This window comes from Cricetulus griseus (genome assembly GCF_003668045.3).
Source record: "Cricetulus griseus strain 17A/GY chromosome 1 unlocalized genomic scaffold, alternate assembly CriGri-PICRH-1.0 chr1_1, whole genome shotgun sequence".
Taxonomy (NCBI): domain Eukaryota; kingdom Metazoa; phylum Chordata; class Mammalia; order Rodentia; family Cricetidae; genus Cricetulus; species Cricetulus griseus.
Window position 1 is genome coordinate 138,595,767 of NW_023276807.1, and position 15,604 is coordinate 138,611,370.

General features: G+C 36.5%; 1 protein-coding gene across 2 annotated transcripts in view; it reads left to right on the plus strand.

The window, feature by feature from the left end:
* Positions 1 to 15,604, plus strand: part of Gabrb1 (gamma-aminobutyric acid type A receptor subunit beta1) — a 400,056-nt gene that overhangs the window by 294,611 nt on the left and 89,841 nt on the right. The gene's annotated exons all lie outside the window — the stretch shown is intronic.

The window sequence follows — 15,604 nt, forward strand, 5'->3', positions numbered from 1 at the left end:
ACCAAAACCATGTTCCTTTATGCCAAGAGGCTTTGTGATCTAATTTATTAATATTCTCATGTAACAGGAGGCAAAGACTTTTCTGAACTACAGATATGAAAATTCCAAAGTGCTTATAAATTCAGACCTACACTTTGCCATGGGTCAGTAGTAAGCACAAAAAGATGAGAATTCATTGCCCAGATGTCAAATGGCTGCTCTCCACTCCATGGGGCATAATTGTTTTGCATCCAAAACAGAAAACTAGACAAAACAAAGAAGACTAACACAACAGACTCTACTTCCTCTCTCTCAGCAGAGTATAGAATTCTGCCCCTGTGATCCATTAACCTATTTACATAAGTCATTAAATGGTCAGCCCATGAAACCAAATTCCCAATAAATATTTTAGAGGCTGTATGCAAAGAAGAAACAAAAAGCTGGGGGAAGAGAGCTATAGAACCAACAGTATCATAACCTATTGCTGCTTGAATTTTTTCTAGGAGAAGCAATGACAGGCATACCAGGTTTCACATAACCCATGAAATACACTTATTACTTTTATTGAGAATTGCATACATGGATACAATGTATTTTAGTCAAATCCACCCCTATTCCTTCACCTCCAAATCTTCTATCTTCCCTGACTACTTTTCTCTCCCAACTACATGTACTTTTTATAAAACCTATTGAGTCCACTCAATACTTCCTCTTTGTACATAGATAAAAGACCATCCACCGTCCACCAAGGCAGGGTCAAATCCCTGAAGAAAACTGACTCTCAACTTCCCTAACAGCCACCAGCTACTGATAGCTAGTCAAATAGGAGTGGGACTTCCTGATCTTTTTCCCCTTCCGTATTGGCATGAGACACATATTCTGACAATGTGTCTAGCTGGGATCTGTCATGATATGATATGATATGATATGATATGATATGATATGATATAATCTATACATGGTATATTGTAGGATATGATGGCATGTCACCTCACAAACTGTTATAACACATAGATTATTGAAAGCATTAGACAAAGATTTTAGAGATTTCAGTAATTAATGAGAAAATAAGATGTTATATCCATTTCAGTGTTCCCAAGATGTAGATTTTCTGAAAAAACATAGCAAAAAAAAAAAAAAAAAGAAAAGAATGGGTAAATGAAGGCACCATGGCAAGGCCAGGTGTAACACAATAAATAAAATCATACATAGGGACTGATATTGGGGTTCAAGCTTCAAGCTGAAGATTAGAGAAAGCAGCCAAGCCAGTAGATCTTACCTCTACCCAGCTGAAATAGCAATCCTGTCTCCACAAATCCTCAGAGGCAAAAAGCTGTCAATTCCTGTCTCATCCTCCTTATATTCCTTTCTCCACTCAGCCATAACACTCCTGTCTCCACCACCCTAGTGTTGGGATTAAAGGCATGTGATCCCAAGTGCTGAGATCACCTTTGTATGTTCTGTTTCTTTTAAGACTGGATCAATTTCGTGTAGTCAGTGTGGCCTTGAACTAACAGAGACTGTCTACCTCTTAATACTGAGTCCTGGGCTTAAAGGTGTGTGCCAGGCTTCTAAGGCTAACAAGTATGGCTGCTTTGCTATTTTGATCTGCAGTGGCTTTAATAACTCATAAACAAAACATCACCATACCCAGACAAGGCTTATAGGGCATCAAATAACAGCAACTACAGGTTTAGTTATAGGTAAACCTTACTTACCATCATCCTATTATTTTCTACAAATGCTAGACTTCTGGACAGCTCAAAGGCAATGAAAGACTAGTGAATCCTGACTGCTGGACAGGTATCAGAAGTGTTTCCAATTCACTTCAAAATCTTGCACAATTCTCCTTATGAATGGACAGGTTAGAAAGGCAAAGGCAAGGTGGTGCTTTAAAACCAGATCTAGCCTTCAAGGCAGAGTAAGACCTGACACAGAAAAACAGTTTCTGGCCCCCACTTTCCCTCTCAGACTCTACAGTTTTCCTTCTGATGCACAGAGAGGAAGGAGGGTGTGTGAAGTGCCTGCCATAGCTTCTCGGCACACATGCTTTGAGCTGCAGTAGTCAATGTAGAATTTACATTTCTTTACAAACGGAATTAATTTGTAGAAAATTTGAGTGTAAACTTCAAGAAATGACTTAAGAGGCTGGCATTATTCATATTTACTCCCTTCAAAAATATTTTCCATTTGCATGAGTGATATATTCTGATTATTTTAAAATCTTTCATCATAATATTATTTATACTTAATTGATAGTAAGCTAATAAAGTATGTCCAAATATTTAAGTATACTGTTAAATATATTAAAATAAATTACTGAAGTATAAATGTGTCATTGGATAGTTTGCTATATTCACAAGTAAACTTGGCTAATTTTCCTAAATGTCATATCTTACCTAAATTTGGTTGGAGGTCTTATGGTGACATTAATGAAAGCACAATTCAAGCGAATTTTTGGCCTTGGAAATTATCCAAATGCCAGTAATCTGTGCTTGTTTATTTAACCAGTCTACTCAAGATGATTTTTAGTAAGAAATTTAATCAGAGTGACATATGTGTATTTCTGACATAAATTTGTTTTCCAAACATTAACATAATTTTTTAATGTAGACAGCACATTGGTCTTTTTCTGTCTTCTTCTGAGAAATCATGATTTCAGTATTTTCTTAAGTTCCTGTTAAATGTATTAAGCCTACACATCAATTTTGAGGCAGAAACTGGGCAGACCTTGGTAAATGAATCATTATGAGATCATTTTCCTTATAATACTTGCCATCTATTCAAACAACAGTCACACGAGAAAACAAATAGTCAAACTAAGACATGTGTAATTGCAAACGTTGATGAGAAATGTGAGGGATGGCATATTAATTCCAAACACCAGCACCCAGCTAAGGGAATAGAATTCTTGATGGGTGGTATATATTTCAGAAAGTTAGAATCAGTACCATTAAATGCCAGTTAGTATAAAGCCATGTAAGAGAGAGATAAATTTTGGTTACCTTTCATTATGGCTATTCTGGGATAGGGTACAGGAAGTCAGTTTAAAATGACATTTAACATGTGAGTGTAAGTAGGGATTACTCAAGGATTTTTCTGTTGCTATGAGGACATTAAATTTGAGTATGATAAAGAGATTAAAATATATTAGCATGTGCCTCTGTTTGCTTTATTTTCTTTGAAGGAACAAAGGATGATAAAATTATCAAAGTGAAGAGAGAGTGGAGAAATAAGGAAAATGGAAAAAGAAAGGAAAGGAAGGCTGGGGGAAGGAAGAAAAGATGATGGGGTGAGGAACGAAATGAACAGAGAAAGAGAAGAACTCAGAAATCATTACAGCTCCATCTTCATTTGTCTCAACCCATCTCTTCTCCCTCCTCTTCCCTCTTTCCCCGGTGTCAGCATGCTATATTTGACTACCTGTGGTTTCTTAGGGCACACATGCTAGTGATTTGTTTTTACTAAAACTTTACAGAAATGTTGCTTTCTGTAAACATCCTTTCTAGTTTTGTACCTTGTTTGTTTATTTTTCCACACACTATGTAAGGTTCATATGTTGATACATGCAAATCTATTTGTTCATTTCAATTATTCCAAAGCAATCCATTGTATAAACACAAGAATTGTGTAACCACTTATGTAAGCCCTATAGCACGTGTTTACCAGTTGTTGTTTATTATATGATGAACATCGCTGGGGTCTAGAGAGAAAGCTTACTGCTTTTTCAGAGGACAAGAGTTCATTTTCCAGCACCCACCTTAGGTTAAGTAACAACCATTGATAACTCCAGTTCCAAGAGCCAACATCTTTTTCTGACCTTCATGGGCACCTACACTCAGTTTCCATACACACACACACACACACACACACACACACACACAGAGAGAGAGAGAGAGAGAGAGAGAGAGAGAGAGAGAGAGTTTTACAAGAAAGAAGAAACAGTTCTCAGTTCTTTGTATGCTAGTAAGCAAGTAGCTGTAAATAATGTCCAGGTCAAGATATAACCACTGGATGAAGACTTTTGTCAAAATGGTTACCATATCAAAAGGATCCACTTATTTTCTCCTTTGTATGACATCAGAATTCCATTATATGACATCTAAATTCCATAGTATGACATCTAAATTCCCCATGGAAATATAAACATCCATTATTATCACACATTAATTTGGTGGTTATAACATAGTCTTTAATTTGTTTAATTTATAATTTCATTATAGAAATGAATATTATCCCTAACTTTAAAATAGTATTTAGATGAGATCAGGCATGTTCAGGGTGGTAGGTAGGGTTTTAGTTGTGGAGAACTGGTAAGGGAGGACAGGAGGGAGAAGGGAACTGAGATTTCATGTAAAACAAACTTGATTCTAATTCAAATAAAAAATCTGCAAAAAATAAAATAAAATAGTATTTAATGATATATATAACCCCTATAGAATTTACTAACTTAACATTGGCTTTATAAAAGTTAATAAAGAAGCTAATTTTATCTTTTAGCTCACATGATATGTCAATTTAAAAAATTTGTTTTTAACAAGAACAAATCAAAGAGACATGAAAATGGGGGAGAACTTTGTGGGGGTGGGAAAGAATTGATTTGTTGGTGGTACAAGAGGATAATTTAGCAAGCAACAAAGCTTTTATATCATCTGATAATAAGCTTATTTGTAAGTTTTGGTGCTATAGAGATATGCCAAAATTAGAAAAGTCACATTTTCACTAAAATTTTATTTGTTCTTCCTTTATTGAAAAGCAACTAAATGTGTTATATACATGTATTATGTCCTATTCCAAACATTGTGATCCTGACATCATGAGGAAAGTGTTTGATACTAAGAATGATGAACAGAGAATCTTAAATCCTTTTCCCAATTGTGTAAAATGCCCATAGACGAGGGAGGAATGGGTGGAAATTCACTCCAAGGCTAATACTTGTTATGCCATCTCCTAATATCAGGGTTTCTTTCGTTTTGTTTATTTAATGGAAAAAATGCTGTGCCAAATTTTACACATGTATTTTGCATGCATATGCTTTCCTTCCTTGTGTAAACTTTTGCTCTGTTCTCTGCCTCTATGAAACACCTCTGTCTAGATAAGGCAGTGTCTTAAATGTTTGGTGACTCCTGCATCGTATTTCCTCCCTAGTGAATACTATTTGAGGGTGACAATCACTTTTGAGCAAAAATATCAGGTCTTGGTTTTGGGAGAGAAAACAGTACAAGGCAATATCACAGTTTTACACATAAGGCCAAATTAGCAGCTCTGGGGAAAGATGCACTTATTTTCCCTGCCTTTTACTTCTGAGTCCTTTTGTAAATTATCCTAGGAATATCTTAATATGTCATTATTGATATCTCAGTCACAGCATCCACTTGAACTTAACACTTTCTTTAGATTTTGCTGTCACTATTAGTTCATTATCTAGGTCCCTTCCCATTGTTCAGGGCCTTACTACTGGATTATTTATTCATAACATATCCAGTACTGACTTTCATGAGACCTGAAAGGGTAAGAAGGTGCTCTTGTTGATTACTTCTGCTTCCCAATGCATGGTTTAGCAAAGTGGTTACCAGCTAATATTAAACAATTATAAACTTTATAGAGTCCACAGTTACATGATTATAATGATATCATTGGGGGAAAAAATTGGTAACACATGACCAAAGCTGGCGCTGTGCCTTGGCATGAGCCTGTTTAAACACTATTGCTCTATTAGTATTTCTCTGCACACCCTACCCCCACACTGATTTGTGAACTGCTTTTCATATTTCAAAATGGTCCATGAATCACTCTGGCTCAACAGGATTGAATAATAATCATCCCATTTAAATAACATTTGGAATATAGATAATTATCTGGAAATGACTGCCTGGGATTGCACAGAGAGGGGAGTCATTAGCATTCAACACCAAGTCTACAAAATAGAGGGAAACAAGTAGAGCCTGGAATCACAAAGTTAAAAGCCAATTGTTTGAAATAAAGATCCAATTTCATTATTCCGCTTATGGATAGCCAGTCGTCTGGGCACCACTGTTGAAGAGGCCATCCTTTGTTAACAGTATTTTCAGGCCTGTGTCAAAATCAATTGACTCCACACATGAGGGTTCAGTTATAGTATGTTTATTCTTTCCTACTAGTTAGTGAGTCTATTTATATTATTGTAGGATACTGTTTAATTACCTTCACCTTATAGTACAACCTGAGATCAAGAACTGTGGTACCTTTCATTTTGTTGCACATAAAGGAAAACTGAAGAAAATATTAACTACACTAAAGAGACACAAGAGATAAATAAATAATCCCACAACAATAAATCAAAATACTTTGGGGAAACCTATGCCACAAAAACAAAATAACAGATGCTGATAAGGAGTGCTCATTAATAACTCTTAATGTTACTGATAGATTCAATTCCCCAATAAAAAAGACACAACTAAAGACTGGAATTTAGAAAACAATATCCATCTTTCTGCTGCATCCAAGAAATATATCTTAGGAATTCAGGGTGCTAACTGGTACAGCCATGATGGAAAACAGCATGTGGATGCTCCTCAAAATGTTAAAAATTGGCCTACCACAAGATTCAGTTATACCACTCTTGGAAATATATCCAAAGGACTACATCTTACTACATAGGTAATTGCTTATTCACATTCATTGCTGCCCTGATCATAGAAGCCAGCCATTAGAAGCATCCAAGACATTCATCAACTGATAAATAGAATAGAATATCATTCAGCTGTTAAAAGAAATGAAATTTTCAGGAAAAAAAATGCTACCTAGAAACTGTCATCCTGAGTGCAATAATACAAATCCAAATAGACAAATACCAAGTTTTCTCTTAAATGTAGATGTTATCTTTTAAGCTTTAGATATTAGATAGCTAGTAAAGGACGGGTGTGTGGGGGTGGAAATATCCCAAGGAAGAGGAAAAAGCATGAGGTAGAGTGGGCAGAATCTTTCAGAAAGTAAATAGAACATAGTGTCATAAAGAGATAAAGGGGAAACTAGAATAGGAGGATTAAATGGGCAGGGCAAAGGAAGGGCTTTTTGTTTTGTTTTGTTTTGGTTTGGTTTGGTTTGGTTTGGTTTGGTTTGGGTTTTGGTTTTTTGAGACAGGGTTTCTCTGTGTAGCTTTGGAGCCTATCTTGGCACTCTCTCTGGAGACCAGGCTAGTCTCAAACTCACAGAGATCTGCTTGCCTCTGCCTCTGCCTCTGCCTCTGCCTCTGCCTCCTGAGTGCTGGGATTAAAGGTGTGTGCCAGCAACACCCGGCAAAGGAAGGGTTTTTCGTAAAGCTATATGAAAATAAACTAAGAGTAAAAAGCAAGTAGACACCTGGACCCTTAGCCTGGCCCCTATTGGAAGCTTGCTTTCTTTGTCATAAAGTTAAACTATAGACCAGAGTATCCCCACACCTAGGAGGTGCTTCTTTCTAAACCCAGTGAAAGCTGGTGAAGACAAAGCCAAGAAAAAACTATTACTGAAGAAAAACCTAAGCAAGCCCATTGACTTTACTTGTTCTTAGTTGAGTTCAAAATCACTAATTTTGAAAGTAACTCAACTAAGAAATGCAATTATAAGGTTCCCAGAGGCTTGTTGGAGGAAATACTTCTGATGCATGGGTTATGATAACAGTTGCTGAGGTAACTTTGTAAAAACCTTGAAGACTGCTTTGCTAAACACAGAAGCAGAAGGCCCATCAGTTTTTCACTAGAGGCTACAGATCTCTGATAGATAATAAAAATAGAATAATAGCATGTGGGGAGATTGCTCAGTCATTAATGTGCTTAGTAAGAAAGCATGACAACCTGTATTTAGTCCCCAAAATTCAAATAAAAAAGCTTGGCATGGTGGTATATGCTTAGAATCCCAGCATTAGGGGAATGGGTATAAGTGGATCTCTGTAGTTTGCTAGATAACTAGCTGCCAGTCATCCTGTCCTGCTGGGGAAACTCCAGGCCAATTCAAAGACCCTGTCTCAAAAGAAGAAAACTAGACAACATCTGAGAAATAACATCCTAGGTTGACTTCTAGATTCCATACACGCATGCCTGCATTTGCACACATACGAAACACATGTGCATGTACACAAATTTACACACATAAGCACTCACAGGTGTACTCATATGAGTGCACACTCATGCACACACACACATATACAAGACAAGGCTTGTAATCTTTGCCTTCATATTGTGTCTGTCCCCTTTGTCACCTCAACTTTGAGTCATCCTATATCCAGCTGTGCATATAGCTGTCAGTCATTTCAGAAGTGGTTCTCAAAAACTTTAATACAAGATTAGCTTGGTCTATTGCCCACAGAAGCAAATATATATGAGCTCTACTCTTCCCTTGTATTTTCTATCAATTCCAGGACTGGAAGTCCTTCAGTCATATCACAATTCAGGACGAAAGATGTAATGCCAGCTACAAATCATCAATTGCTAAAAGGAGTTGACCACTTGTTGCCCACCAAGCAAGGCCTGAAGGCTAAGTGCAAAGGAAGGAAAACATCTTCTAGAATTGTTCATAATATGTGGCTACATCTTCTTCCTCCTGCTACTGTGCTCTACAACTCGACCATATGTAACTGCTGACAGTGATTTTTTTAAGAAAAACTAAAAATAATAGCAGCATGAATGTGCAGTTGAATATTTTAACCTTTATACCCATATTTACCATATTCCTGATTTCTGGTAGGTCCTCTAACCTTTTAATATTCATCATTAATCAGATAGAAAATGCCCCAAATTACTGCTGACTAAATGAATGCTAAAATTATGATAAGCTTCAAATTTTAAATTCACTTGCCTGATACAGTAGACATTTTACCAGACCAAATGTTCTCTCCTTAGATGCATCTGGCCTAAATAAAACATACGGAGAGCCCACTGCTCTTGAGTCCAGCTTGCCTGAACCTGAATCTCCATATTACCACTTATAGATTCTGAACTTGGAACATTTCTACATCCCATCAGGTGTCAGTTTCTTTAACTTTGATATTGGGGGGAGTGACAACAGAAGAGTTAGACTAATATAAGTAGGGATATCACCCTTCCCTGGGATATCATGTCCTACTTCTCTGAGCCTGACAGTATATTACCTGATACAGTGACAAAGACATTGCAGATGGACCCAATGGAAGCATAGGAGTCCTGAAAGAGTAAAGCAGAGTATCAGAGATTGAGGAGATGTGAGAAGAGAGGTGGAGTTGGAAGCAGTGTGTTTCGAAAATGGAAGAAAGGCTGCATGAGTCAAGGATGCAAATGACCTCCAGAAGCTGGAAAGAGCAAGGAAATTGATTCTCCCTCACAGCCTTCATGTTGAGCAGTCATTGCCTTGATTTCAGAACTTCTAAATTTTTTTAAATTTATTATTCCCATGTGTGTTTGTATGTGTTTTTGAAGGGATGGTCTGTGTGTGTGTGTGTGTGTGTGTGTGTGTGTGTGTGTGTGTGTGTGTGTGTGTGTAGACAAACTAGTGCCACAGTGCATGTGTGGAGATCAGAGGACAACTTTGGGGGAATTGTTTCTCTCCTTCCAGCACAAGTTCCAGGAATTTGTATTGTTTTAAACCACTAGCTTAAAAATGGCTCTTTGTCGTGGTAGCAATAAAAACCAGTCTACTAATGCTCAGTACAGTGCCTATCACATACAATCCTAGTCATATGATACAACCTAAGCCACACTGACTTCATGAGTCTAGGGGGTAACAGTGGGTTAAACCTTCAGTCTTCTTTGTGTGAGTTAAATATCTTCTCTAGATTGTTGAAGCTTCCCAAAGAATTTGTGTGTTTTCTCCATCTCCAGCATGGAAGCATAGAAGGTCTACTCTCAATGAATCGGCTTAGTCAAGAACAACTGTCTTAGTAGAAAATGGTTACAGGACACAGTTCCATAAATGCTGTCACAATGTGCAATTCAGTCCCAACAGCAAGAATGAAGTGTTCATGCAGTGTTTTGTGGATACACTCCTGTGTCCCCAGGTGCACATTTGGTGTTCACTGGCCTTGGATTAGGTGAACAGAGAAAAATGTATGCCGCAGTAAGTCAAAAATCTTAAACTTTGATGCCAAATATGGTTATTCATAAATGTTTTGATTTTTTTACCATTGTACTTGGTTCCCACATGTAAGTTGCTCTTAAATCTCACACAGTAGGATGTTTCCTTTTGTTTCCTCATCAGTCATGTCTCATGCCCATAGGATTTCATCTTCAATGTGTTTGCTGCACAGACTAGCCTTCCTAGCACCCAGACAAGTTAGAGTGGACAATGTGGAAGCCCACATTCTGGAAAAATAATGTCTATGTACTTATTAGTCATGACATAGGCTAGCCTACTGTCTTCTCACATCAGTTTCTCTGGGTGATACACCTAATAAGGATTAAAGATGTATCTAAAAGGCCAAGCAACCCATAAGCCATTCTGCAAACACTTCACTAGATGAGAGAGATGGCAATCTTATCACTGCTCCTTACAAACAATCTCACAGTCATGTATTCCTGGATTTTAAGCTACTTATGGGCCAATAGTCCCTGGCTGGAGTTTTGCCAGCATCAAGAACCATGCTAGCCTCAGACATTTAGAGATAATTTGCAGTTCCAGTGGTGCCTAAGGTTGATGGCTGTGCAACTTAAACCTTAATGAATAGGAACTACAGCAGCAGAATCCCTGCTCTGGGACCACAGTTATAACAGCCCACTGCAGTTTCTGACCTAACCTTCAAAATGTCAATAAATTAGATTATAATGTAAGCTGTTCTAAATGTCTTTGAAAGAATAGATGAATGTTCTGCTATCTCGAAGCCACCTCTGGGAAATTTGTCTTTAGAAGAACGATTAGTTAATGCTTTTGCCTGTAGCTGGTTCTTCCCTCTTGTTCTTTGATTCACTATCTGCTAATAGCAGTATTTCCACACACAAGGGATAAATATCTTCAGTTTCAAACATTAGAAACAGCATTTTAAAAGAAACAATTAGACTTTGAAGCCCTTAATCAATCCAGCTTTTTGTGATCTTTGATACCTTTAATACCATGAAATGTTCATATGATCATCTTGCTTCATCCAGAGAGAGTACATTCCCACAAGGGTGTGAATTAATTGTAGCTGTGGTTCACCACTGCTGACCATCATATTAGACAAGAAAGACAAATGGAAACACGGGGGCAGTGGGAGCCATTATTCTTAGAGATGTTCACTGGTGCTTCTCACCCAAAGACAGAAGAGCCAAATAGTTCTGCCAGGGACATCTCTCTTTTTATTGATGATCTTGGGGATTTCTGCTGAGCAACTTTTTCCCCTGTAACAAATGCTCATGCACTCTGCTCACTTAACCATAAGTATTGTGACATCTAGAAATGCCAAACTCTTAGTGTCAAAGTTCAACACTGTGCTGTATACATTTGTCCAGACTAAAGCCTAAGTATGTGAGCACCTGCTTGTGTCAGATCCCTGTTTGAGTCCCAATATTCTTTCTCTTCTCAAAGACTCTGATGAGTATCTGTGGACCACATTAGTATTTTGTGGCTTTCCTCCAACTATTACAAAACAGTTTGTGGAGGTTTTCTGCCTAGGGCAAATTGGGTTTGTAAGACCTTTGTTTCTGGGAGTTTGAGATTTAGAAAACAGACACCTCAAGTTGGAGGTGGTTTTGTGCCAGACAACTCCAGCAGCTACAGTTCCACAAGTTCATGGGTTGCTTCCCTTGCTGAACACGTGTTCACATCTTCACAAATTTTTATTTATAAGCAGCTGTCAAGGAATACAGCAGACAGGGTAATTTTCGCAAGTGTCTTAGTACATATTGCATTACCTTACTTAAGATATTGAAACTATTGTTTCAATTCAGTGTACAATGGATGTGCTATAAAACGTATTTCCAAACAACAGGAGATACTCATGGTATACAGATAATGGTAAATCTAAATTGAATGACCTAGATGCTCATGGAAGCAGGGAGAATGCAGGAATATAATCAAATCCCTTATGTGGTAAGTTCTGCAATGAAACTACTATGAGAATAATTTTGTAGAACACTTTGAAAAAAGTAGCTAAACTTTAAAACCCCATTGTGCTGTATCATAATGTTAAAGTAAATCTAAGTTGAATTGGCTTATGCTCTGGTTAAGAAGGCTCCAGAGGCATGTCCACATGTATGTTCACCTTCCTAAGGATAACCTAGGAGAATTACCAAAGGTCTGGGGTTTAACTAACAATGTCTTATAGAAAGCACCAATAGTCTTACAATAACTCATTTTGCCATACTTAATATATACTCTGAAGTATATATCCATTAAATTAGAGACAACATTTGTGCTGAGAAAGTGAGTTTACATAAATACAATATAGTTTTCATTCGTACTTCATATGTTGAGATGGTTGCCTACAATATTTCATTTTGTTTAAGGTTTCTCAGAGGAAACATTTCACTTGTATATATACTTTATAAAAATTATGTGTCACAATGAAGTTTTGATCAATAACGACCTCTACATGTTATGGTGGTCCCCAATAGTATAATGAAATGGAAACCTTATATTTCCTGGTGGTAACAGTGTGTTTGCATCACAATCCACTGTCACAACTTTATACTTGCTTATGGAAACACAGGTATAAACAAACCTACTCTGCTGATGGTCATTAAAATACAGTCATTAGATGTCTGTGCTCTTTTTATGCATTTATAATTCTACCCATCATTATTTTAGGAGGCTCTCCTTTAACTCATAAATTTAAAGTTTACTGTAAAACAAACACAATGCCGTATTGCTAGCAGTTTCATATATTTTGTGTTTCTCACTGTCTCATCTACACCATAGGGCTAAGCCAAGTGATGAACTTATATACCACTCAGCTTTGTGGAACCATGCTCTGTAATGTTCAAGCATCACAAATAATTAATTTCTCAGTATGTTATATATGTGTGTATACATATATATATATATACAAGTACATAATGATGTTATACATACCAATGTTTTATATTATAATAATTGATTTTAAACTAAGATAGATACACATATCTAGTATCCTATTATACTGTACATAGTATACATGTGTGTATACTGAATAGTGTAATACATATATATATATATATATATATATATATATATATATATATATCCAGAACATCTTCATGTACAAAAATGAACAATAGGAAACAATATAGATGCCTACCAATGGAAGAGTAAGAAAATAAATTATGTTATTCCCCTGCAAATGGATATATCATAGTAAAGTTTTTTTGTTTTTGTTTTGTTTTTTGTAAGAATGGCATATGATTTACTGATACAGAAACTTTTTGGACTACTATGTAAGAGACCTTCTTTCCCTAAAATACTTAGTTGTTCTGTTTGCATACAATTTTTCCTATATAGTAATTTGCCATGGTGGTTTACTTTCCATTACTGTGAGTTATCACCATGAATTATAAAGCAGCCAAGAGAGGAGAGTGTTTACTTGCCTTACACATCCAAATCCCAGTTCATCATACGAGGGAACCCCAGGCAGGGACTTGGAGTCAAAAATAAAGCAGAGAAGATGGGATGAAATCAGCTTACTAACCTGCTCCCTATGGCTTCCTCTCAGCTTGCTCTTTTATACAACCCAGGACCACTTGCCCAGCAGTGGCCCCTCCCATATCAATCATTAACCAAGAAACTGTCCCACAGACTTGCCCAGAAGTAATTTTCTCGATTGAGATTCCCTCTTCCCAGATGACCCTACCTTGTGTCAATTTGACAAAAAACACTAAGAAGAATATACCTCCTAAGGCTTATGAAAGAAAAGAAACTTACAGTTAAATCTGTGGCTTTTGAGTCTTTTAAATTATCCTTACATTTCATAGCAACTATGTTTTTAAGGAAGTATTTTTCAATTCCAAAGTGATATCAAAAGATTATTAAGAGTACAGTAGGTATTTGAATTTCAGTTACACTCAGCCTCTACATTCCAGGAAAACAGCCCAAGAGAAATTCCAGGAATGATGGAAGTCCAGGCAAGACATCTAGAGTCAGGATTCTAGAACTTACCACTTACTCCTAAGGTCAATGGAGCTGGAAAATGTGGTGTAAGCTTGAATTCCAGGGCAGGACTTCCTCACTCAATGCACAGAACCTGTTGAGTGTAAATGGGTCAGAGTTTAGGATGTGAATCTATAAATCTGAGTAGGGGCCTTGAGGCACCATAAGGCATAGAAGGCTGATTTCATTGCTGCTGCTGCTGTATTGGGTGGCATAAGGAGAAAGGAGTGGTATTTGATGCATAGTAAAACTTCTTCTTACTCATAAATTCTCCAGATGTTGATGTAGACACTGTTAAAGATGCTAACAAATAAGGGAAGTAGTATGAGAAATAACAGCTATAAGAGTAACTTTTCTATGAGGAACATCTGTTAAGTACAGAACACTGAGAGAATAATTATGCATACATTAATTTTTTATCCAAACAGTACTCCTAGGTAGTAGGTGTGTTGGTTTATGAGAATACTAAGCCTAATGGAGATAATTTAGCCAACCAAAGCTCACACCATTAATGAGCATAAAAGTAAGAGTCAGCCAAAACTACAAAGTTCTTGACAGCTTGATTGTGATGTCTATGACTTGTAGCTATTGTATATAATGAATTAATTATATTAATACAGGATATAATGGATTACTAGCAAATTAAATTCAAAAGAATCCTTCAGCTGGAATAAGTGGTATTTATTCCTTGAACAAAAGAATTGTTGAACATACATAAATCAAGCTGTAGGATAAGCCCCTAACAGGATGAAGGACAAAAATCATCATGATCATCACCAAAGATTCAGGAAAAGTTCAATACATCTTCATAATAAAGATTGCCAAAACCTAGACACAAAGGAATTTACATCACTGTAACAAAGTATAAGTATGGAAAACTGAGAGCTTCATAATCAATAGATGCTGAGTTCAAAACCAAAGGACCAGGTTTTTCTGAAATCAAGTTATAATACAATTTTATAATAAACAAAAAAGCCGAAGGGTGTCATTTAAAAAAAAAACACGTAAATTAGTAGACCAGAAAACACAGATATAAAGAAGTATCTACAATCAGCTGAACATTAACAAAGGCAGCTAGAACAACAATGGGAAAAGATGGTCTCTTCAACAAATTGTGTTTTAAATACTGTACGACCACATTCAAAAGATGTTCCAGCATATTTGGAATCTACCTTACATCACACATATAATCAACCAAATATCAAAGAATCAAACATAAGAAGTGAAGCACTAGATGCAAACAAGGAGAAATCTTAGCACTGGACTTAGTAATAACTTTGTAGCCATAGAGCAAAAATCCCAGACAACAAAAGCAAAATCAGACATTTGGGATTAAAACTAAAAATCTTTTTACAGCAAGGAAAATAATCAATTTGCAATGGGATAAAATACTTGCAGTCTGTGTATTTCATAAATGGCTGATACCCAAAATATATAAGAAACAATCTCGATAAAAATATAAATAACTCTATTGTAAAATATACAAAGGACCCAAATTTAAAAAAAAAAAAGATTAGAGTCAACAGGCATGTGAAAAAGTTCTCAAGAATTCTAATGGTAATATAAATCAAAGCTACAATGAGGTAGCATAGCAATCCTA